The sequence below is a fragment of the Symsagittifera roscoffensis genome, chromosome 2, assembly GCF_963678635.1.
Source record: "Symsagittifera roscoffensis chromosome 2, txSymRosc1.1, whole genome shotgun sequence".
NCBI classification, from domain to species: Eukaryota; Metazoa; Xenacoelomorpha; order Acoela; family Convolutidae; genus Symsagittifera; species Symsagittifera roscoffensis.
Genome location: NC_087063.1, coordinates 9,636,462 through 9,663,636, shown reverse-complemented (window position 1 = coordinate 9,663,636; position 27,175 = coordinate 9,636,462). Strand labels below are relative to the sequence as shown.

The following is a 27,175-nucleotide window of genomic DNA, read 5'->3' as shown; positions in this document are numbered from 1 at the left end:
TCAAATTTTAAAAAAATTATTGGTGTAAATACAATTTGAAGTCCGGAAAAAAAACCAAATAGTTATCATAAAATCGTATTGTTTTCTTTTCTATCATGAAAGAAAAAATTGAAAAAAATGGTTTTTTGTATTTGAAAAGTGTTAATGAACAATCATTTTTGGAGTGTATTTCTCTTTTATTTGTAAACGATTATTTCATGATCAAATTGTTGGCTTGCGTATTCCAACAACTTAGAACTGGTTCAATTTGAAAAATCTATCTTTATTTCTGAGGTTGAAAAGTTTTTTTCTTCCGATTTTCTCTTGGTATCCAAATTTTTGGATGTTATTTTATACATTTTTCCTTTGCTGACCGTCGTGAAGATTCACATTCTGTAAAATCTAGTAGTAGTTTTGTGAATTGTTTTTGGGTATAGGATATATATTGTAACATTTATTTGACTTTTATCCGTTTTTATCTGGTAGATCTTTTTGTTAATTTTTAGATCTAACAAAAATTTTAATTTAATTTCTGATTTTTAATAAGTAAATTCTTAGTGTTTTTTCGTTATTGCTATCGCCATTTGCTCTAAGATAATTATTGTGGTTTGGTGTTTCATTCGTTTTATTCCCAGGGAGACCAGTAGTTGTTTTAGAGTTATTATGTACCTAGTTGATTGTCAGTTGGTGTTTTGGTCTGTTATCTCAGTGACTTTCATATGGTCGACTTGATTTTTGGAAGTTGTTCTTTTGGTGTGGTAACTTTGAAAGATTTTGAGAATTTCTTTTATTTTAATTACTTTTTCTATATCTATTGTGTTTTTTGATGTTTTTTTGGTGATCTGAAATTATCACTCCTATTATCATAATTCTTAATTAAGTTTGATTTTGAAAATTGATTTTGCGATCAAGTGACCAGATTCTAGAACGGTCTTTTGAGTAGTTTATGCTGTGATTATGTGACTTTTATGTGACGTAAGCCTGTGTCAATCAAGAGGTAAGGATCAACTGAAGGATGAAAAACCTATGTGCTTCAATGTTTAGCTTAATTTTAATGGTTTGTTTTGAAAGTAAAAACTGTAATCTTGAATAGGAAATTGAATCAACAACATAGGTCATTTAGCACTTAGTTAAAGGGACTGTTTGAATTGAAAGATTTATTTGAAATGATCAATGGGAAAACTTGATGATCTAGTTTTGAAACTAGATAAATAACTTTTTTCAAAAGCTTATAAATCCATGGAGAAGCCTTGATGATTTAAGCTTTCAAAAGAAAATAAGATCTCTTAAAGTGAAAGATCAAAGGAGAAACCTTGATGATTTTGTATCTAAAATTAAGTTGATTTTTCAAAAAAAAATTAAATTCAATGAAAATTTCACATGAAAAATTATATGATAACCTCATTGATTGACAAAGAAAAACAACTCAGAATGACAAAAAGTCAATGGATATTGATATTTAATGACAATTTGGTTTAATTAATAATTAGTTTTGGTATATTTTCTGTAATTAAATTTTCGAAAATGAAAAAAAAACTAGAACGTTTACTTAAGATTTAAAGAGTAGGTGAGTTTTAATGGACATCATTCGGTAATGATGGTTTTATTACTGTTAGTTTATTCATACTCAATTGATTTTATAAGGTTTTATAATCGTAGATTTACTGCGCAAAATTTTCATGGTCAATTTTAGTCGTTTTCGTCACTTTTGCTTATTTTATTTCGACGATGGCGTTTTGATTTTTCGTTGATTTGTGACTGAGATTCGCCTTGGTAACTGGCTTGTGTCTGTTACACTTATTGAGATGAGGAAATAAGCTGACTTTTATTATTTTCTCTTGATTTGTTTAGTTATTGCTAAAACCTAGGTAAGTTGTAGGTCAGCTGGAGACTCGTTGGTCGCACCCGGTTTATTGAGGTCCGGAGTGGCGTTCTAGTTGAATAATTTTGGATCAAGTACAACGTCTGTTCGTCACGCTGTTTTTTTTCGGCCGTGTGAGACTCGTGCAACTTCTTAGTCTAATGCCATTCCTATTCTTACTCTTTTTTTTTCTAGTCTCAAGAGGTCTAGGGATAAACTGGTTTTTTGCGGAGTCAAAGAAGAAAAAAACAATTGATTTCAATCTTTGATTTTATTTTTCTCAACCACTAGGGTTTCGGTTGTATAATGAATATTTAACCACGGATCATGATTGGTTAGTAATAAATTTGTTACAGATAAATAAAATATGATTTAAATAAATAGTTTAAAACTGGTTCCATCATTTTAAATCTTGTAAAAACAAAAACACTCTTTGCACCAGAAAAATTGATTCCTAAATAAGGTGAGGGATGAAATAGTGCAAAAAACGAAGATTTTTGCGACGCACGATCTATTTTATCTCTGAAATCCTCCTGTTTACACATGGGAACCATATGGGTACAGATATTAGTTTTTGTTTTTAAAAAACACATAACAAAAGCTCTCTCACCAGTTACCATTTTTTATGGCAAAACGGACGTTTTCTCAAATTTTAAATTTAGTAATTTTTTCGCGAATACCCCAAAAATCGCATTTTTTTTAAGCTTCTTGCACACTATTTGGATTCTAATAACAATCAAGTTTTTGGTCATTTTGCTGCTTTTGGTATGTCCAAAGCATCTTTTTTGAAGGTTTTGCAGGTCTCTAGTAAAGGCTCAGCGACTTATCTCAGCTGAGATTACTGGATTGTCCTTCCCTTATGTCGAAAGAAGCCTGTATGCAAAAATATTGTTTCTAAAAGGAAAGACAACGTCTTTGAAAAGATTGCAGAAGAGGCAGATTAGAATTTAACTTTGAAAATACTTTTAATTGGTTAAGTTTTCAAATTTTTTTTGACCGCTAATTATCCCTAGTATAAAAGGGTTTTTGACAAAAAAAAAGATACCGGGTCGAGGTGGTCAATCTATTTTTTGAGCTTCTCGACCAAAATTTGGTATGTTTCGACTATGCTTTAGCGACTTATCTCAGCTGAGATTACTGGATTGTCCTTCCCTTATGTCGAAAGAAGCCTGTATGCAAAAATATTGTTTCTAAAAGGAAAGACAACGTCTTTGAAAAGATTGCAGAAGAGGCAGATTAGAATTTAACTTTGAAAATACTTTTAATTGGTTAAGTTTTCAAATTGTTTTTGACCGCTAATTAACCCTAGTATAAAAGGGTTTTTGACAAAAAAAAAGATACCGGGTCGAGGTGGTCAATCTATTTTTTGAGCTTCTCGACCAAAAATTGGTATGTTCTAAGTTTTTTCCAAATCAAGATAAATTTTGACCGTTCTCGAGCAAATTCGGGTACATTTCGACATTCAAACAACGTATGAGTTATTTTTAAAATTAAGTATATTGAATTAAGCTTTTTGGGGAACACTTGTTGTGGTTTTTTTATCAGAATGAAATGATTAGATTTCTTTGCAACTCACGCTTTGAAGAATGTAGCTTTTTTGAGCTATTTTTTTAATTTTTGAAATACCGGTTTGCAATTTAAATTCAAAATGTTTAGGAATATGTTAAATTGCTTTTATGCACCCCTCTGCTTTTATGCACCCCTAATTTCCCTTTAAAAGGGATCGATTGACTCTATGTTTGCAGATGAGAAAATCAATATGCAGTGTTCAGGTAAATTTAGAACGCGAGTGAATCGCCGATCCGATTTTAGAGCTTACTTTTTTTAAGGTTTGTGCTAAGCCCGTGTCGAATAAGAGGTAAGGATCAACTGAAGGACGAGTAACCTAAGTGCTTCACTGTTTAGTTCAAATTAAATGGCGAGTTTTGAAATTAGAAATATCGATCTAGTCGTGGAATGAATCAACACTATGAATCATTTAGCACTTAACTTGAGGGACTGGTTGAATTTGAAAGGTTTAATTTAAGAGATCCAAGGAAAACCCTGATGATCTAGTTTATGAAATGAGAGAAATAAGTTTCTCTAAAGCCTATAAATGCAAAGAGAAGCCTTGATGACTTTATTCTTTAAATTTTTGCAATATCACTTAAATTGAAAGATCATAGGAGAAACCTCGATGATCTTGTACCTCAAATTATGTTGATTTTAAAAAAGAAAGTTAAAAATCATGAAAATTTTATAGGAAAAAAATGTTTGATAACCTTCATTTATCGACAGAGAAAGTTAATAAGACAAAAATTCAGAAAACGCTGATGTTCAATGACAATTTGGTGTATTTTTTTTAATTTTTTTTTTCGTTTTTTTTCTGTAATTAAATTTTTAAAAATAAAAAAAATACTTGGAACATTTACTACAGATTTCAGGAGGTGAGGTAAAGGATTTTTAATGGCCATCAACTCGGTCTTGATTGTTATAAAAAGGTTATTTCATTTATATTTCACATGATTTTATAATGCTTCATATTCGTAGATTTACGGCTCAATTTGATGCAGTTATTATAGAACTTTTCGATTTTACGGCACAAATCGCTGTTGGTCGATATTAGTCCTTTTCGTCCCCTTTCTTTATTATTGCTTTGCTATGCAGTTTTGGTTTTCGTTATGTTGTTATTGATATTCGTCTAGATAACTGACTTGGCTTTGTTATACTTATTGAGATGTGGAAATAAGCTAACTTTAGTACAAAATCAGTTGTACAACTGCTCGAGACCCGTCTGCTATATTTTTTCGGCTAGATAGATTTGTGCAACTTCATAGTCTAATACCAATTTTTTTCTTACTCATAATTTTCCTAGTCTCAAAAAGTCTAGGGATATATTGGTTTATTGTGGAGTCAGAGGAGAGGAAAAAGCAACTGATTTCGATCTTTGATTTTTTTCTCTCAACCACTAGGGGTTTCAGTTGTGCAAAACTAGAGAAATATTTAACCATGGATCATGATTGGCTTGTAATGAACATTTTACAAAAAAAAATAAAAATAGTAATTTAAACAAGTAGTTCAAAAATGGCTCAAATATTTGATTTCTCGTAAAAACAGTAACAATCCATGCACCAGAAAAATTGATTCTTAAATAAGGTGAGAGATGAACTGAAGCAAAAAAGAAGACATTCGAAATACACGATCCATTTGCTCAGAGAAAATCTTCTTTTACACATAGGAGCTTTTTTTAATAAACGCATATCAAAAGTTCTCTCCCCAGCTGACAGTTCTATGGCAAAACGAGTGTTTTCTCAAAATTCAGATTAAATCTAGTAATCCTACTCCAAAAAACGGCCATAAATTGATGCCTAATTAGGTAACAGAAGGTTTCCTAAAATTATTAGAACTGGTTCTTACTAGAAAAATTAAGTGATGCTTTTGATGATAACAGCTCAAAATTCTCCTACCAAACTGTTATCTGCAATTTGCTACCCTACCTAACTTTCGACCTACTAATTTGATGAAATTTGCATTTTCAATCAAATTTTAAAAAAATTGCTGGTGTAAATACAATTTGAAGCGTGGAAAAAAAACCAAATAGTTATCATAACAACGTATTGTTTTCTTTTCTATTATGAAAGAAAAAAATTGAAAAAAATGGTTTTTGTATTTGAAAAGTGTTAATGAACAATCATTTTTGGAGTGTATTTCTCTTTTATTTGTGAACGATTATTTCATAATTAAATTGTTGGCTTGCGTATTCCAACAACTTAGAACTGGTTCAATTTGAAAAATCTATCTTTATTTCTGAGGTTGAAAAATTTTTTTCTTTCGATTTTCTCTTGGTATCCAAATTTTTGGATGTTTTTTTATACATTTTTCCTTTGCTGATTGATCGTCGTGAAGATTCACATTCTGTATAATCTAGTAGTAGTTTTGTGAATTGTTTTTGGGTATAGGATATATATTGTAACATTTATTTGTTTTTTATCCGTTTTTATCTGGTAGATCTTTTTGTTAATTTTTAGATCTAACAAAAGTTTTCATTTAATTTCTGATTTTTAATAAGTAAATTCTTAGTGTTTTTTCGTTATTGCTATCGCCATTTGCTCTAAGATAATTATTGTGGTTTGGTGTTTCATTCGTTTTATTCCCAGGGAGACCAGTAGTTGTTTTAGAGTTATTATGTACCTAGTTGATTGTCAGTTGGTGTTTTGGTCTGTTATCTCAGTGACTTTCATATGGTCGACTTGATTTTTGGAAGTTGTTCTTTTGGTGTGTTAATTTTGAAAGATTTTGAGAATTTCTTTTATTTTAATTACTTTTTCTATATCTATTGTGTTTTTTGAAGATTTTTCGGTGATCTGAAAATATCATTCCTATTATCATAATTCTTAATTAAGTTTGATTTTGAAAATTGATTTTGCGATCAAGTGAGCAGATTCTAGAACGGTCTTTTGAGTAGTTTCTGCTGTGATTATGTGACTTTTATGTGAGGTAAGGATCAACTGAAGGATGAAAAACCTATGTGCTTCAATGTTTAGCTTAATTTTAATGGTTTCTTTTGAAAGTAAAAACTGTAATCTTGAATAGTAAATTGAATCAACAACATAGGTCATTTAGCACTTAGTTAAAGGGACTGGTTGAATTGAAAGATTTATTTGAAATGATCAATGGAAAATCTTGATGATCTAGTTTTGAAACTAGATAAATAACTTTTTTTCAAAAGCTTATAAATCCATGGAGAAGCCTTGATGATTTAAACTTTCAGAAGAAAATAAGATCTCTTAAAGTGAAAGATCAAAGGAGAAACCTTGATGATTTTGTATTTAAAATTAAGTTGATTTTTCAAAAAAAAATTAAATTCAATGAAATTTTTTTTTGAAAAATTATCTGATAACCTCCTTGATTGACAAAGAAAAACAACTCAGAATGACAAAAAGTCAATAGATGTTGATATTCAATGACGATTTGGTTTAATTAAAAATTAGTTTTGGTATATTTTCTGTAATTAAATTTTCGAAAATGAAAAAAAAACTAGAACGTTTACTTAAGATTTAAAGAGTAGGTGAGTTTTAATGGACATCATTCGGTAATGATGGTTTTATTACTGTTAGTTTATTCATACTCAATTGATTTTATAAGTTTTTATAATCGTAGATTTACTGCGCAAAATTTTCATGGTCAATTTTAGTCGTTTTCGTCACTTTTGCTTATTTTATTTCAACGATGGCGTTTTGATTTTTCGTTAATTTGTGACTGAGATTCGCCTTGGTAACTGGCTTGTGTCTGTTACACTTATTGAGATGAGGAAATAAGCTGACTTTTATTATTTTCTCTTGATTTGTTTAGTTATTGCTAAAACCTAGGTAAGTTGTAGGTCAGCTGGAGACTCGTTGGTCGCACCCGGTTTATTGAGGTCCGGAGTGGCGTTCTAGTTGAATAATTTTGGATCAAGTACAACGTCTGTTCGTCACGCTGTTTTTTTTCGGCCGTATGAGATTGGTGCAACTTCTTAGTCTAATGCCAATCCTATTCTTACTCTTTTATTTTCTAGTCTCAAGAGGTCTAGGGATAAACTGGTTTTTTGCGGAGTCAAAGAAGAAAAAAACAATTGATTTCAATCTTTGATTTTATTTCTCTCAACCACTAGGGTTTCGGTTGTACAATGAATATTTAACCACGGATCATGATTTGTTAGTAATAAAATTGTTACAGATAAATAAAATATGATTTAAATAAATAGTTTAACACGGGTTCCATCATTTTAAATCTTGTAAAAACAAAAACACTCCTTGCACCAGAAAAATTGATTCTTAAATAAGGTGAGGGATGAAATAGGGCAAAAAAACGAAGATTTTTGCGACACACGATCTATTTTATCTCTGAAATCCTCCTTTTACACATGGGAACCATATGGGGACCGATATTAGTTTTTATTGTTTTTAAAAAACACATAACAAAAGCTCTCTCCCCAGTTACCATTTCTTATGGCAAAACGGATGTTTTCTCATTTTTTTTGATTTCGTAATTTTTTCGCAAATACCCCAAGAATCGCAATATTTTTGTAAGATTCTTGCAGTTTTTGCACACTATTTGCATACTAATAACAATCAAGTTTTTGGTCATTTTGCTGCTTTTGGTATGTCCAAAGCATCTTTTGTGAAGGTTCTGCAGCTCTCTAGTAAAAGCTCAGCGACTTATCTCAGCTGAGATTACAGGATTGTCCTTCCCTTATGTCGAAAGAAGCCTGTATGCAAAAATATTGTTGCTAAAAGGAAAGAAAACGTTTTTGAAAAAATTGCAGAAGACGTAGATTAGAATTTAACTTTACAAATACTTTTAATTGGTTAAGTTTTCAAATTGTTTTTGACTGCTAATTAACCCTAGTATAAAAGGGTCTTTGACAAAAAAAAAAGATATCGGGTCGAAGTGATCAATCTATCTTTTGAGCTTCTCGACCAAAGTTTGGTATGTTTCGACCATGCTCGACCAAAAATCGGTATGTTCTAAGTTTTTTCCCAATCAAGATAAATTTTGACCGTTCTCGAGCAAATTCGGGTATATTTCGACATTCAAACAACGTATGAGTTATTTTTAAAATTAAGTATATTGAATTATGCTTTTTGGGGAACACTTGTTGTGGTTGTTTTTATCAAAATGAAATGATTAGATTTCTTTGCAACTCACGCTTTGAAGAATGTAGCTTTTTTTAGCTGTTTTTTTAATTTTTGAAATGCAATTTAAATTCAAAATGTTTAGGAATATGTTGAATTAAGAAAAAACTTTTTTTTCATTCAGAATTCATGCGGGACATTCGTTATTTTTCAACTTTGCACGAGGTATGAATCGATCATGCTCGACCTTGCTTGAGTTAAGAGAAAGTACGATTTGATTGGTTTAAAAAAGAGCGATTTAATTATATTGAATGCAGAACAGGTTTCTTGGAAAACAGAAACATCTTTTTATAATGAAATCGAGAAGCAACTCAGGGTTTTAGAAAAAAGCTGAGACCTAGAGTAAACAAGAGTTTCCTCATGCCAGAATATTCAAAACCTATCGTCCAGTCATCGCACCTTTTAAACGTCCGAAAAAAACTGATTGCTCCATCGTTCTGAAAAAATAAACCTTGTACCATATCTTCCATGAAATATCGGTACTCTAGGTTTTTTGCTTGCAAGATTCGCATTACTTTTGAAGATTCTTGCACTATTTGCATTCCATTCTAATAACAAACAAGTGTCTGCTTATTTTGCTGCTTTTGGCAAGTTCAAAGCATCCTAAGTCTCTAGCAAACGATCAGCGACATCTCTCAGCTAAGATTACTGGATTATTCTTCCCTTAAGTCGAAAAAAGCCTGCACGCAAAGTTTTTGCTGCTAGAAGGAAAGACTACGTTTTTGAAAAAAGATTAGAGGTAGATTTTAACTTTGAAAATGTTTTTAATTGAGTGAGTATCCAAGTTGTTTTTGACCGCTAATTAATCTTAATATAAAAGAACTTTTGACAAAAAAGAGATTCCGGGTTGAGGTGCTCATTCTATCTTTTGAGCGTCTCGACCACAACTTGTTATATTTTGACCGTGCTCGACTAAAATTCGCTATGTTTTGACCTTGTGACCCAATCAAATTTTAATTTGACCGTGCTCGAGCTAAATCGGGTATGTTTCGACTTTCAAACAACATATGAATTATTCAAAATTAAATATATCAAATTATTGTTTTCGGGTAACAGTTTTTGAGGCTTTTTTACCAGAATGATATGATTAGAGTTCTTTGCAATTCAAATGCCTTGTAGAAAAAGGCTTGTTTGAGCTATTTTTTCCATCTTTTGGAATAATGGTTTGCAATTTGAGTTCAAAATGATTAAGAGTACGTTTAATATTGAAAGAACGTTTTTGACTCCGAATTAACGCGGGATTTTTGGTGTTTTTCAGCCTTGCACGAGGTATCTTTGACCAAGCTCGACCGTGCTCGAGGCAGGTGCAAATACGATTTGATGGGTAAAAAAATAGCATATTAGTTATATTGAATGCAGAACAGGTTTCTTGGAAAACCTGAGTTACCTTATTACACTGAAATCGAAAAGCAACTCAGAGTTCTTAGAAAAGACTTAGAGAACTGGAGTAAACAAGAGTTTTCTAATGCCAGAATGTTCGAAAACTATCAGTCAATCATCACAATTTTTGAACGTCCACAAATAACTGATTGATCCAGCGTTCTGCAAAAACAATCGTTATACCATCCATGTCTTCCATGAAAATATCGGTATTCTAGTTTATCTGATGGCAAGGTTCGCATTATTTTTCAAGATTTCCACTATTTGCATTCCATTTTAATACAAAGCAAAATTTTGGTTATTTTTTTATTTTGCTGTTTTTGGTATGTTCAAAGCACGTTTTATGAAGATTCTGCAAGTCTCAGCGACACCACTCAGCTGAGATTACTGGATTATGCGTCCCTTAAGTCGAAAAAAGGCTGCACGCAACATTGTTGCTAAAAGGAAAAACAACGTTTTTGAAAAAGATTGCAAAAGAGGTAGATTAGAATTTAGCTTTGAAAAGGCTTTTAATTGAGTAATATTTCAAGTTTTTTTGACCGCTAATAAATCCTAGTATGAAAAAATTTTCGGCAAAAAAGAGATACCGGGTCGATTTGCCCACTCTATGTTTTGACCAACCCAATCAAAGTTGGTATTTTTTTACCGTGCTTGATCAAAGTTCGGTATATTTTGACCTTGCTACCAAATCAAGATGCCAATCCTACTCTTACTCTTTTATTTCCTGGTTTCATGAGGTCTAGGGATATACTGGTTTTTTGCGGAGTCGAAGAAGAAAAAAAAAACAACTGATTTCAATCTTTGATTTTATTTCTCTCAAACACTAGGGTTTCAGCTGTACAATGGATATTTAACCATGGATCATGATTGGTTAGTAATAAATTTTTTACAGGGAAATGAAATATATAACTTAAATAAATAGTTTAAAACTGGTTCCATAATTTTAAATCTTGTAAAAATAAAAACGCTTCATGCACCAGAAAAATTGATACTTTAATAAGGTGAGGGATGAAATAAGGCAAAAAACGAAGATTTTCGCGACACACGATCTATTTGCTTTTTGATATCCTTCTTTTTACACATGGGAACCATATGGGGACAGATATTAAAGTGTTTTTAATTAACACATATCAAAAACTATCTCCCCAGTTACCATTTTATAGCAAAACTGATGTTTTCTCAAATTTTAAATTTAGTAATTTTTTCGCGAATACCCCAAAAATCGCATTATTTTTTAAGTTTCTTGCACTAATTGCACACTATTTGCATTCTAATAACAAACAAGTTGTGGGTCATTTTGCTGCTTTTGGTATGTTCAAAGCATCTTTTGTGAATGTTCTGCAGGTCTGTAGTAAATGCTCAGCGACATATCGCAGCTGAGATTACTGGATTGTCCTTCCCTTATGTCGAAAGAAGCCTGTATGCAAAAATATTGTTTCTAAAAGGAAAGACAACGTCTTTGAAAAGATTGCAGAAGAGGCAGATTAGAATTTAACTTTGAAAATACCTTTAATTGGTTAAGTTTTCAAATTGTTTTTGACCGCTAATTATCCCTAGTATAAAAGGGTTTTTGACAAAAAAAAAGATACCGGGTCGAGGTGGTCAATCTATTTTTTGAGCTTCTCGACCAAAATTTGGTATGTTTCGACTATGCTTTAGCGACTTATCTCAGCTGAGATTACTGGATTGTCCTTCCCTTATGTCGAAAGAAGCCTGTATGCAAAAATATTGTTTCTAAAAGGAAAGACAACGTCTTTGAAAAGATTGCAGAAGAGGCAGATTAGAATTTAACTTTGAAAATACTTTTAATTGGTTAAGTTTTCAAATTGTTTTTGACCGCTAATTAACCCTAGTATAAAAGGGTTTTTGACAAAACAAAAGATACCGGGTCGAGGTGGTCAATCTATTTTTTGAGCTTCTCGACCAAAATTTGGTATGTTTCTACTATGCTTTAGCGACTTATCTCAGCTAGATTACTGGATTGTCCTTCCCTTATGTCGAAAGAAGCCTGTATGCAAAAATATTGTTTCTAAAAGGAAAGACAACGTCTTTGAAAAGATTGCAGAAGAGGCAGATTAGAATTTAACTTTGAAAATACCTTTAATTGGTTAAGTTTTCAAATTGTTTTTGACCGCTAATTAACCCTAGTATAAAAGGGTTTTTGACAAAAAAAAAGATACCGGGTCGAGGTGGTCAATCTATTTTTTGAGCTTCTCGACCAAAATTTGGTATGTTTCGACTATGCTTTAGCGACTTATCTCAGCTGAGATTACTGGATTGTCCTTCCCTTATGTCGAAAGAAGCTCGTATGCAAAAATATTGTTGCTAAAAGTAAATACAACGTTTTTGAAAAAATTGCAGAAAACGTAGATTAGAATTTAACTTTGAAACTACTTTTAATTTGGTAAGTTTTCAAGTTGTTTTTAACCGGTAAACAATCCTAGTATAAAAAAAACTTTCGGCAAAAAAAGAGATACCGGGTCGAGGTGCTCACTCTGTCTTTTGAGCGTCGCCACCAAATTTTGGTATGTTTCGACCAAGCTCAACCAAAAATCTGTATGTTCCAAGTTTTTAACCAATCAAGATATAATTTGACTGTTCTCGAGCAAATTCGGGTATGTTTCGACTTTCAAACAACGTATGAGTTATTTTTTTTAAAAAAAAACATATTAAATGATGCTTTTTGGGGAACACCTTTTGTGCCTTTTTGTTAACAGAATGGCTTTTTTGAGCTATTTTTTCAACTTTTGGATTACTGGTTTGCAATTTGTGTTCAAAAAATATAAAAATGTATGTTAAATAATGAAAGAACTTTTTTGACTCAGAATTAACGCCGGACCTTCAGTATTTTTCAGCCTTGCACGAGGTATGTTTCGGCCATGCTCAACCTTGCTTGAGTTGAGTGAAAAAACGATTTGATTGGTAGAAAAAAGAGCGATTTAATTATATTGAATGCAGAACAGGTTTCCTGGAAAAGCTGAAACATCTTTTTATAGTGAAATCGAGAAGCAGCTCAGGTTTATTTAAAAAAAGCTGAGAACTAGAGTAAACAAGAGTTTCGTCGTGCCAGAATTTTGAAAACCTATCGGCCAGTCATCACAACTTTTAAACTTCCAAAAAAAATGATCCATCGTTCTGCATCGTTCTGCATCGATTGCTCCATCGTTCTGAAAAAAGAATTGTTTTACCATATCTTCCATGAAATATCGGTATTCTAGCTTTTTTGATTGCAAGATTTGCATTTATTTCAAGATTCGCAGTATTTGCATTCCATTCTAATACCAAACACGTTTTTGGTTATTTTGCTGTTTTTGGTATGTTCAAAGCACCTTTTGTGAAGATTCTGCAAGTCTCTAGCTGATGCTCGGTGACATGTCTCATCTGAGATTGCTGTATTTTGCTTCCATTGAAAGAAAATGCAGAGGTAGATTAGAAATTAACTTTGAAACTGTTTTCAATTGACTAAATATTCAAGTTGTTTTTGACCGCGAATTAATCTTATTAAAAAAGAGTTTTTGGCAAAAAAAGGAAACCGGGTCGAGGTGCTCCACTCGAGCGTCTCGACCACAATCAAGATTACATTTGACCGTGCTCGAGCAAATTCGGGTATGTTTCGACTTTCAAACAACATATGAATTATTCAAAATTAAATATATCAAATTATTTTTTCGGGTAATTCTTTTTGAGGATTTTTTACCAGAATGATATGATTAGAGTTCTTTGCAATTCAAATGTTTTGTAGAATAAGTTTGTTGAGCTATTTTTTTTCCATCTTTTGGAATAATGGTTTGCAATTTGAGTCCAAAATATTTAAGAGTATGTTAAATATTGAAAGAACGTTTTCGACTCCGAATTAACGCGGAACTTTCGGTGTTTAAAACGTTGCTAAAAGGAAAGACAACAATTTCGAAAAAGATTAGAGGTAGATTAGAATTTAACTTTGAAAATGTTTTTGATTGAGTAAATATTCAAGTTTATTTTACCGCTAATAAATCCTAATATGAAAGAGTTTTCGGCAAAAAAAGATATACCAGGTCGAGCTACTCACTCTATGTTTTGACCATTTTGAACAAAATTGGTATGTTTTGACCGTGCTCGATCAAAATTCGGTATGTTTTGTCCTTGTGACCCAATCAGGATTTAATTTGACCGTGCTCGAGCAAATTCGGGTATGTTTCGACTTTCAAACAACATATTCAAATTGAAATACGTCAAATTATTGTTTTCGGTTAACACTTTTTGAGGCGTTTTTACCAGAATGAAATGATTAGAGTTCTTTGCAATTTAAATGCTTTGTAGAAAAAAGCTTTGTTGAGCAATTTTTCTCCATCTTCTGGAATAATCATTTGCAGTTTAAGTCCAAAATGTTTAAGACTATGTTAAAAATTGAAAGAACGTTTTTGACTCCAAATTAACGCGAGACTTTCGGTGTTTTTCAAGCTTGCACCAGGTATGTTTCTACCAAGCTCGATCGAATACGAATTGAGGGGTGGAAAAGAGAAAATAATTATATTGAATGCAGAAGAGGTTTCTTGGAAAAACTGAATTATCTTGTTATACTGAAATCGAAAAGCAACTCAGAGTTCTTAGAAAAGACTTGGAGAACTGGAATAAACAATATTTTTCTCATGCCAGAAAGTTCAAAAACTATCAGCCAATCATCACACCTTTTAAACGTCCACAAATAACTGATTGCTCCAGCGTTCTGCAAAAACAAATGCTGTACCATGTCTTCCGTGAAAATATCGGTATTCTAGCTTTTTTGATTGCAAGATTTGCATTTTTTTTCAAGACTTCTACTATTTTCATTTCATTCTAAGACAAAACAAATTTTTGGTTATTTTGTTATTTTGCTGTTTTGGTATGTTCATAGCACCATTTGTGAAGATTCTGCAAGTCTCTAGCAGGTGCTCAGCAACATCACTCAGCTGAGATTCCTGGTTTATGTTTCCCTTAAGAAGCCTGCACGCAACATTATTGTTGCTAAAAGGAAAGACAACTTTTTTGAAAAAGATTGCAGAAGAGGTAGAATAGAAGTTAACTTTGAAAATGTTTTTAATTGAGTGAGTATTCAAGTTTTTTTGACCGATAATAAATCCTAGTATGAAAGAAGTTCCGGCAAAAAAATAGACACCGAGTCGAGTTGCCCACGCTATGGTTTGAACATCTCGACCAAAATTGGTTTGTATTGACCGTGCTCAACCAAAATTTAGTATGTTGTGTTTTTTTGTGACCTTGTGACCCAATCAAGATTTAATTTGACCGTGCTCGAGCAATCTCGTGTATGTTTTGACTTTCAAACAACCTATGAATTATTCAAAATTAAATGTATCAAATTATTTTTTTTGGTTAAAACTTTTTGAGGCTTTTTACCAGAATAATTTGATTAGAGTACTTTGCAATTCAAATGCTGTGTAGAAAAAAGCTATTTTGAGCTATTTTTTCCATTTTTTGGAATAATGGTTTGAAAATGAGTCCAAAACGTTTAAGAACATGTTAGTTTTTGAAAGAACTTTTTTGACTCTGGTTAAATTCACCGTGAAAATCATTAAAGAAATTTAATGATTTTCGGGCAACACCTCTTGAGGTTTTTTATCAGAATGAAACGAGTAGAGTTCTTTGCAATTCAAACGCTTTGTTTGAAATAGTTTTTTTTTGAGCTATTTGTTTCTTTTGTAATATTGGTTTGCAATTTGAGTCTTTATGTTTAAGAATATGTTAGTTTTTGAAAGAACTTTTTTGATTCCAAATTAACGAGGGACATTTGTTATTTTTCAACCATGCTCGAGGTATGTTTCGACCATGCTCGACCGTGCTCGGGGTATGTTTTGACCGTGCTCGACTATGCTCGAGGAGGTATGTTTCGACCGTGCTCGAGGTAGGTTCCGAGTTTGTGCTCGACCCAAACCCCTGTCACGACTATTATTTTTCGGTAGAGCATTGACTTGTGGTCAATTTTGAAAGTCGAAACATAAAGTGATCATCTCGACCCAGGCATATTAATCAAATTCAGATAATTGCGCGGGATGCAAAATTTTTAAATCATCAGAGAAATTTCTACGTGGTGCGTTCCTTGCGATATGCATTCAAAAAGTACATGATGGTGACCAACTTTTTTAGTTATAAATAGCGCAATCTAACCTAATTGTCTGACAGTGCCTTAGAGCGGTGTTTGGCAAATTAAAACAAGAGTTTTTGTGACGAAACTTTAAAGAGGACTTTAGGACGACCAAATTAAAACATTTGTGGCAAATAGAAAGCACTAAATAATGTGCATAAGCTGTTACTCTCTGATTTTGGTAGGAAAATGCTATGTAAAAGAGAAAAATCTAATTTTGCATATTTTGTTATCTAAGGATTTGCAAAATTATCAAATAGGATTCTAAATCTCTAGCTGGGCTATAGTGTCTACTCGACTCAATGCACTGCCATGTTTTTTTTCAGCAATTGCCACCCCCACACCCACACCCACCCCTTCTTCTCGACAAACTGTTTGTTTAAACGGTTTTTTAAAAACATTTTAGGGTCTTTTGTAAAGTAACTATTGCTATTTGTTTTTAGATACCTCGTGAGTACATAAACTTTTTTCCTTTTTTGATAATCAAAAATAGACTCTGAAAATCTATTCGATCTGCAAAAAAAGATAGCGTTTTTTTAGTATGTTCAAATTTTAAGTTCTGAAATATTTGCTACCTCTGGCTCTAACTAGGTTGGGAAATTATTCCAGAAGGTCATTAAATTCGTATTATTTAAGGGATATGAATATAATTATCAAGTTGACGTGGAAGAAGCAAAAGTTCCAGGCAGCAGCAAATACATGCAAGTCGAATATGCAGATCCTCCTGAAGATTCAAGTAGAAAGGAATTTGTTTCGCGACTATCACCGTACAAGTCTTTGTTGAAAAAGGATAAGCACGTAATAGAAGGCAAAGGCTCCCCTATTAGTGAAGATGCCATGAATTTACTCGACATAATGTACGAGGTTGGTTCAAAAAGTGTTAATCTTGAAAATTTTCATAATTTTTTACAAAATTTTCAATATATTTCATTTTTAACAAGCCGGAAATAATAAACGTTCGATAAGTTTCATTCGTCTGCATGATAATTTTCCTCAACTTTCATCACAATGCTGATTGGCCCATTCTTGTTTCGCGGAATTACAATAAAATTTATCACTATGATCGCTGTTATCGCTATTGGAAATCAATAAGTTACGATTTAATAGATAAAAAACGGTTTTAGGATTACGAGTAAACCGACGTATTATGAAAAGTGTGTATATTCTTAACTTACGATTACGTAATTGCCAAAAATGAGGCACCTCACCCCCACTCCTGCTGCCTCCCCCCCCCCCACTCCTGCTGCCCCCCCCCCCCCCAGCGCTTTTTTGACGTCCGTTTTAGTCAACCGATGATAAACGCACAAATTTGCGATCCATTTGAATTTTCTTTTATAGTAGCATTTTCTCGTTTTCAAGCCGTTAATACCTTCAAATATAATTGTTTAAAAAATTTTATTAAGACATTGAAAAACATACCTATTCCTAAAGTTTTTATTGTTTACTTGACTATATTTTAATCAGACCAAAATCTCATTAACCAGTTAAAAAAATATCGCTTATCCTCATCGTTAATGTTAATTGAGCTTATGTTTTCAATGAAAACCAGATTTGTTTTGCTGATATAGTTTTCAACCAATCAGATTCGAGCATTACAATCAAATTTTGAAAATAGCAAAAACGATCAGTTCTGAGGCCGCATAACAGAAAAAATACAAAATTGTTACCGCGCTTTGAGTTTTAGAAGGAAGTAAACGAGGAGGGAGCTTACATACTAATGCAACAAGAAAGGGAAAAGGCGGGGCATAAAAAATTTGTGGATGACGTCAGTGCACGTCTGCTGAGTCGCAGCTTTAGACCCGCTGTTCTATTCACTGGCTCGCTGAAGTTACCCCGTCCAAAAGATCCCAAGCTGAAATTGCACCCTAATGAGAAAATAAGGCACCAGTCGGATAAACAGTGAAAAAAAAGAAATGATTGATCAGCCGTGTAATCCCTCATGATTGCCTAAAGGGGAGGGGGGGGGGGAGAAGATATAAACTTTTTTATTATAATCAATGATCAATTTTTAAAGCTCGACTTGATTAAGTGACAGCTTTCTTCACGTAGTAATCTCATATCAATGTAAGCAAATATAATTTCGAAATGCACTGCACTCAAAACTTATACATGGCTATGGTAAAATTCAGATGTAGGTCAGCTAAGGGGGGCTTTAGGGGATCCAAAACATCTCAAATTGCTGCAGAACTTGAAACTCAAGCCACACTCGACAAGCCTTTCGAGTTTTTTGTTGTACGCTCAAACGCAACATATTATTGTATAAGAGTTACTGTACAATTTAATTATTCTAACTTTGAATTAAACTTACAATTTTATACATCATGAGATCATTCTGTATTGCACCAGATTTGATTCATTATTTTGTTGTTCCATAATATTATTTGTTTTACTCAAAACTTTTTTTTTATTTATTTCAATTTAAAACCACGCTTAAATTTTTTATCAAGCATCAGAAATCTACAATTTGCATGTTAATCAATTGAAAAAGTTTTATTTTCTAATTTTCAGACAGTGAAAAATTGATTTTTTTTTGTTTGATATAGCAAAAGTTCTCACCATTTTCCAAAACATTGCAAAATGTCGACCAAAAGCTCTTTTAAGAAGATTACATGGCTTCTTAATAAATAGAAAACAGGGCGAACACGCGTTAAGTTCATGTATCGATCAGTTCAGCTTACGTTTAGAGGGTTCCATAATTGAAAATAAAAAAAATAACGTGTTTGAAGGTTTTAAGAAAAGCTTTTCTTTGATACTGAATTTTCTCATCTTAAGATCAACGATATTGCAGCGAATTATTAAAAAGTTTTACAAAAATATGATAACCGTTTGTAGGTTCAAAAACTATCCGGCAAAAAATGCAAACCTATAGTTTTCAATCAATATCGTAGTTCATAATCAATTTTTCAATTAAACTAACCAAAAACTAAAATTTATTTAATTCTAACGTTCCATGTATGAAAAAATACATGCCATGCAATTCCAGAGTATAGAACTTTGTGCCATTTTGAAAATTTTTTTTTCATCTATGAACCTGACTAAAAAGATTTGGTAAAAAAACCTGTTAATTTTAAGCTTGAATACCTATCGAAGTAGGTTCGATTACGCTCACAAACAATAATGACCCTACAGTAAGTTATGAAAAAGAATACAAGTAAGCACATGGCAGATCAAACATTTTCGTGGCTGCTAAAAAAACGTAGTAGATGTCAAGTAGCTTTTCTTTGTTGCAAAAATGATAACCCATTGCCAATAGCACAAACATAACACGTTTTTCAAAAATATTCCGTGTCTTGACTAAAAAACTAACATCTACAATTTCAGTTCCGCTTTTTTTAAGTTGAATAGCCAGAAGCCTGGTCTGGAGATAATTTATTAAAGGCGCAAGTAGAGCTTATTTAATCATGAGCCCATTAAGATATGGCTGTTTTAATTTTTGATCAAATTGCATAATATTTTTCAAAACAACCAAATTTGACACAAGTTTTTACTATCGTAAGTGATTGGGAGAAAACTTGCGTTAATAGATTTTTCTGTTTTTTGAGCTGTTTTTTAATAAATATGAGAAACTTAACGAACTTGTATTTTTCGGCCTTGAAATTTGATTTAAAATCCACCAATAACTGAAAGTTTCAATAAAAAGAAAATTAAATTTCAACTGATTTTGGCCCTAAGTTAAAAATGTTTGCAAAAAACTAAGTCAAAAATTGTAATTTATGTCCGAATAGTAAATAAAAAAAATCAAATAAACCTGTCAAATGCTTACAATTTTTTTCTCCTAAAACTGTGACTTTTGCGTTAAATAAATTTTTGAGAAACTCATTCTCAATCTTTCAAACACGGAACATATTGTCATGTCTGCGTAATTAAAACCCGATCCTATAAAGGCATAGGATTGATTAACTCTTAATTTTGATAGAAGTATAGTCACGAAAACGACCCTGTCATTTTGCTCTACTCATTCATTTTTTTCTGAAATAAAAACAATCATGTTGTTCATCTGCTCAGCAAATTACGACCATTATATATTATACTAAGTTTCACTAAGCAGCATTGTAAGCAAAATGAGAAAAACCAATCACGTTATTCATCTGCTCAAAAAACTACAACCAAAAAAATTTACCAATCACTAAGTCACCTGCTCAAAAAACTACGATCATAATGAATCATATCAATTTTCACTAAGCAGCAGTGTAAGCAAAAAGAGAAAAACTCAATCACGTGGTTCATCTGCTCAAAAAACTACGACCAAAAACTTAACCAATAACATTGCTCATCTGCTCATTAGACTAACGACCATACTAAGCCATACGAAGGGCGGACTGGTAACACTACGACACAACGAAATAAGAGACGCGGTGGGCGATCTTGCTTCAATTTTGTGGAAGGATGTGAAAAGAGAACCTGTCGTAAAAGAACCAGATGTAGAAAATGGAACCCCGGCTTTAATTGCAGATCTTTCAGCTCGTGGGGTTTGGGATAGACAGTCGGCTGCGTCGTTCGACATCCGTGTTACAGACACTGACGCTCCGTCTTACCAAAACCGCAATCCCATGAATGTACTGAAAACTGCAGAGATTAAGAAAAAAATAAGCTTGTGAAGAAAAGCACATGTGTTTCACTCCACTTGTCACTTCAATAGATGAGGACGGTTACACAATTGGAATGGCATTCTAAATATTCACACGCTGTTAACTGGGGCTTTAATCGCGCATAACTGACTCCTATGATATTAAAATTTCGACACAATTAGCATCTTATTTCGAAGAATATGAGATGTTTGAAGATAAAAGACAGGATGACAACTGTGAACAAGCATACTAAGCCATACTAATTTTCACTAAGCAGCAGTGTAAGCAAACAAGAGAAAAACCAATCAAGTTGATCACCTGCGCAATAAGCTACGACCAAAAAATTAACCAATCAAAGTGTTCGTCTGCTCATTAAACTACGACCATACTAAACCACACTAAATTTCACTAAGCAGCAGTGTAGGCAAAAAAGAGAAAAACCAATCAAGTTGTTCATCTGCTCAATAAGCTACGACCAAAAATTTAACCAATCAAGGTGTTCGTCTGCTCATTAAACTACAACCATACTAAACCACACTAAATTTCACTAAGCAGCAGTGTGAGCAAAAAGAGAAAAAACAGTCACGTGGTTCATCTGCTCAAAAATCTGCGATCAAAATTTTAACCAATCACGTTGCTCAACTGCTCATCAAACTAACGACCATAATAAATCACACTAATTTTCACAAAGCAGCAGTCTAACCAAAAAGAGAAAAATCAATCACGTGGTTCAACCTCTCAAAAACTACGACCAAAAACATAACCTATCACGTTGCTCATCTGCTCATTAGACTAACGACCATACTAAGCCATACTAATTTTCACAAAGCAGCAGTGTAAGCAAAAAGGAGAAAAACCAATCAAGTTGTTCATCTGCTCAATAAGCTACGAACAAAAATTTAACCAATCAAGGTGTTCGTCTGCTCATTAAACTACAACCATACTAAACCACACTAAATTTCACTAAGCAGCAGTGTGAGCAAAAAGAGAAAAAACAGTCACGTGGTTCATCTGCTCAAAAACTACGACCAAAAACTTAACCAATCACGTTGCTCATCTGCTCATTAGACTAACGACCATACTAAGCCATATCAATTTTCACTAAGCAGCAGTGTAAGCAAAAAGAGAAAAAATCAATCACGTGGTTCATCTGCTCAAAAAACTACGACCAAAAACTTAACCAATAACGTTGCTCATCTGCTCATTAGACTAACGACCATACTAAACCATACGAAGGGCGGACTGGTAACACTACGACACAACGAAATAAGAGACGCGGTGGGCGATCTTGCTTCAATTTTGTGGAAGGATGTGAAAAGAGAACCTGTCGTAAAAGAACCAGATGTGGAAAATGGAACCCCGGCTTTAATTGCAGATCTTTCAGCTCGTGGGGTTTGGGATAGACAGTCGGCTGCGTCGTTCGACATCCGTGTTACAGACACTGACGCTCCGTCTTACCAAAACCGCAATCCCATGAATGTACTGAAAACTGCAGAGATTAAGAAAAAAAATAAGCTTGTGAAGAAAAGCACATGTGTTTCACTCCACTTGTCACTTCAATAGATGATGTTTTGGCACCGGAGTTAACGTTTTTCCTCAAACGACTAGCAGATGGTCTGGCATCAAAATGGGACCCCCCAAATAGTCATGTCATGTGCTGGGTGAGATTTAGAATTTCATTCGCTATATTAAGAACAACCAACATTTGCATCAGAGACACAAGATCCAAATGGCGATATCTCGGCGCTGAGGACGGTTACACAATTGGAATGGCATTCTAAATATTCACACGCTGTTAACTGGGGCTTTAATCGCGCATAGCTGACTCCTATGATATTAGAATTTCGACACAATTAGTATCTTATTTCGAAGAATATGAGATGTTTGAAGATAAAAACACAGGATGACAACTGTGAACAAGCATACTAAGCCATACTAATTTTCACTAAGCAGCAGTGTAAGCAAACAAGAGAAAAACCAATCAAGTTGATCACCTGCGCAATAAGCTACGACCAAAAAATTAACCAATCAAAGTGTTCATCTGCTCAATAAGCTACGACCAAAAATTTAACCAAGCAAGGTGTTCGTCTGCTTATTAAACTACAACCATACTAAACCACACTAAATTTCACTAAGCAGCAGTGTGAGCAAAAAGAGAAAAAACAGTCACGTGGTTCATCTGCTCAAAAATCTGCGATCAAAAACTTAACCAATTACGTTTCTCATCTGCTCATTAAACTAACGACCATAATAAACCACACTAATTTTCACTAAGCAGCAGTCTAACCAAAAAGATAAAAATCAATCACGTGGTTCAACCTCTCAAAAACTACGACCAAAAACTTAACCAATCACGTTACCGTTGCTCATCTGCTCATCAAAACGAACGACCATACTAAACCATACTAATTTTCGCTAAGACGCAGTGTAGGCAAAAAAGAAAAAAACCAAGCAGGTTACTCAATTGTTCAAAAAACTACGACCAAAACTTAACCAATAACGTTGCTCATCTGCTCATTAGACTAACGACCATACTAAGCCATACTAATTTTCACAAAGCAGCAGTGTAAGCAAAAAAGAGAAAAACCAATCAAGTTGTTCATCTGCTCAATAAGCTACGACCAAAAATTTAACCAATCAAGGTGTTCGTCTGCTCATTAAACTACGACCATACTAAACCACACTAAATTTCACTAAGCAGCAGTGTGAGCAAAAAGAGAAAAACCAGTCAAGTGGTTCATCTGCTCAAAAATCTGCGATCAAAAACTTAACCAATCACGTTGCTCATCTGCTCATTAAACTAGCGACCATACTAAATCACACTAATTTTCACTAAGCAGCAGTCTAATCAAAAAGAGAAAAATCAATCACGTGGTTCAATCTCTCAAAAACTACGACTAAAAACTTAACCAATTACGTTGCCGTTGCTCATCTGCTCATTAGACTAACGACCATACTAAACCATACTAATTTTCACTAAACCGCAGTGTAAGCAAAAAAGAAAAAAACCAATCAGGTTGCTCATTTGGTCAAAAAACTACGACTAAAACTTAACCAATAACGTTGCTCATCTACTCATTAGTCTAACGGCCATAAAAAGCCATACTAATTTTCACTAAACAGCAGTGTAAGCAAAAAAGAGAAACACTAATCACCTTGTTCATCTGCTCAATAAACTACGACCAAAAACATAACCAATCAAGTTGTTCATCTGCTCATTAATTTACTACCATACTAATTTATACTAATTTTCACTAAGCAATAGTGTGAGCAGAAAGAGAAAAATCAGTCACGTGATTCAGATGCTCAAAAACCTGCGATCAAAATTTTAACTAATCACGTTGTTCAAATGCCCAATAAACTAACGACCATACTAAACCATACTATTTTTCACTAAACAGCAGTGTAAGCAAAAAAGAGAAAAAACAATCACGTTGTTCATCTGCTCAAAAAACTACGACCAAAAATTTAACCAATCACGGTGTTCATCTGCTCATTAAACTACGACCATACTGAATCACACTAATTTTCACTAAGCAGCAGTCTCAGCAAAAAGAGAACAATCAATCACGTGGTTAAACTGCTCAAAAACTACGACCGAAAACTTAACCAATCACGTTGCCGTTGCTCACCTGCTCATTAAACTAACGACCATACTAAGCCATACTAATTTTCACTAAGCCCCAGTGTAATCAAAAAAGAAAAAAACCAATCAGGTTGTTCATTTGGTCAATAAACTACGACCAAAAGTTTAACCAATAACGTTGCTCATCTACTCATTAGACTAACGACCATACTAAGCCATACTAATTTTCACAAAGCAGCAGTGTAAGCAAAAAAGAGAAAAACCAATCAAGTTGTTCGTCTGCTCAATAAACTACGACCAAAAACATAACCAATGAATTTGTGCATCTGCTAAAAAATTTACTACCATTCTAAATTATACTATTTTTCACTAAGCAGCACTGAGAGCAAAAAGAGAAAAATCCATCACGTGGTTCATCTGCTCAATAAACTACGACCAAAAACTTAACCAATCAAGTTGTTCATCTGCTCATTAATTTACTACCATACTAAACCATATTAATTTTTATTAAGCTGCAGTGTAAGCGAAAAGAGAAAACTCAATCACTTGGTTTACCTCCTCAAAAAACTACGATCAAAATTTTAACCAATCACGTTGCTCATCTGCTCATTAAACTAACGACCATATTACACCATACTATTTTTCACTAAGCAGCAGTTTAATCAAAAAGAGACAAATCCATCACGTAGTTCATCTGCTCAAAAAGCTTCGACCCAAAATTTAAGCAATCAAGGTGTTCGTCTGCTCATTAAACTACGACCATACTAATTGATACTATTTTTCACTAACAGCATATTAAGCAAAAAGAGAAAAATCCATCACGTGTTTCATCTGCTCAATTCTCTACGACCAAAACTTTAACCAATCACGTTGCTCATCTGCTCATTAAACTAACAACCATACTAATACATACTAATTTTTACTAAGCAAGAGTTTAAACAAAAAGAGAAAAGTCCATCACGTGGTTCATCTGCTCAAAAAACTACGACCAAAAACTTAACCAATCAAGTTGTTCATCTGCTCATTATTTTACTACCATACTATATCATACTAATTTTCATTAAGTAGCAGTGTAAGCAAAAAGAGGAAATTCAATCACGTGGTTCATCTTCTGAAAAAACTACGATCATAAACCTAACCAATCACGTTGCTCATCTGCTCATAAAACTAACGACAATACTAATTTATACTAAATTTTACTAAGCAGCAGTTTAAACAAAAAGAAAAAATTCCATCACGTGGTTCATCTGCTCAATAAACTACGACCAAAAACTTAACCAATCAAGTTGTTCATCTGCTCATTATTTTACTACCATACTAAATCATACTAATTTTCATTAAGCAGCAGTGTAAGCCAAAAGAGGAAATTCAATCACGTGGTTCATCTTCTCAAAAAACTACGATCAAAAACCTAACCAATCACGTTGCTCATCTGCTCATTAAACTAACGACAATAATACACCATACTATTTTTCACTAAGCAGCAGTTTAATCAAAAAGAGACAAATCCATCACGTAGTTCATCTGCTCAAAAAGCTTCGACCCAAAATTTAAGCAATCAAGGTGTTCGTCTGCTCATTAAACTACGACCATACTAATTGATACTGTTTTTCACTAACAGCATATTAAGCAAAAAGAGAAAAATCCATCACGTGTTTCATCTGCTCAATTCTCTACGACCAAAACTTTAACCAATCACGTTGCTCATCTGCTCATTAAACTAACAACCATACTAATACATACTAATTTTTACTAAGCAAGAGTTTAAACAAAAAGAGAAAAGTCCATCACGTGGTTCATCTGCTCAAAAAACTACGACCAAAAACTTAACCAATCAAGTTGTTCATCTGCTCATTATTTTACTACCATACTATATCATACTAATTTTCATTAAGTAGCAGTGTAAGCAAAAAGAGGAAATTCAATCACGTGGTTCATCTTCTGAAAAAACTACGATCAAAAACCTAACCAATCACGTTGCTCATCTGCTCATAAAACTAACGACAATACTAATTCATACTAAATTTTACTAAGCAGCAGTTTAAACAAAAAGAAAAAATTCCATCACGTGGTTCATCTGCTCAATAAACTACGACCAAAAACTTAACCAATCAAGTTGTTCATCTGCTCATTATTTTACTACCATACTATATCATACTAATTTTCATTAAGTAGCAGTGTAAGCAAAAAGAGGAAATTCAATCACGTGGTTCATCTTCTGAAAAAACTACGATCAAAAACCTAACCAATCACGTTGCTCATCTGCTCATAAAACTAACGACAATACTAATTTATACTAAATTTTACTAAGCAGCAGTTTAAACAAAAAGAAAAAATTCCATCACGTGGTTCATCTGCTCAATAAACTACGACCAAAAACTTAACCAATCACGTTGCTCATCTGCTCATTAAACTAACAACCATACTAATACATACTAATTTTTACTAAGCAAGAGTTTAAACAAAAAGAGAAAAGTCCATCACGTGGTTCATCTGCTCAAAAAACTACGACCAAAAACTTAACCAATCAAGTTGTTCATCTGCTCATTATTTTACTACCATACTATATCATACTAATTTTCATTAAGTAGCAGTGTAAGCAAAAAGAGGAAATTCAATCACGTGGTTCATCTTCTGAAAAAACTACGATCAAAAACCTAACCAATCACGTTGCTCATCTGCTCATAAAACTAACGACAATACTAATTTATACTAAATTTTACTAAGCAGCAGTTTAAACAAAAAGAAAAAATTCCATCACGTGGTTCATCTGCTCAATAAACTACGACCAAAAACTTAACCAATCAAGTTGTTCATCTGCTCATTATTTTACTACCATACTATATCATACTAATTTTCATTAAGTAGCAGTGTAAGCAAAAAGAGGAAATTCAATCACGTGGTTCATCTTCTGAAAAAACTACGATCAAAAACCTAACCAATCACGTTGCTCATCTGCTCATAAAACTAACGACAATACTAAGCCATACTAATTTTCACAAAGCAGCAGTGTAAGCAAAAAGGAGA

At 33.1% G+C, this 27,175-nt stretch overlaps 1 protein-coding gene across 1 annotated transcript in view; it reads left to right on the top strand.

Annotated features, from left to right (window-relative positions):
- The window catches only part of LOC134838864 (inositol 1,4,5-trisphosphate receptor type 1-like), a 466,592-nt gene that overhangs the window by 257,120 nt on the left and 182,297 nt on the right, over positions 1-27,175 (top strand). The gene's annotated exons all lie outside the window — the stretch shown is intronic.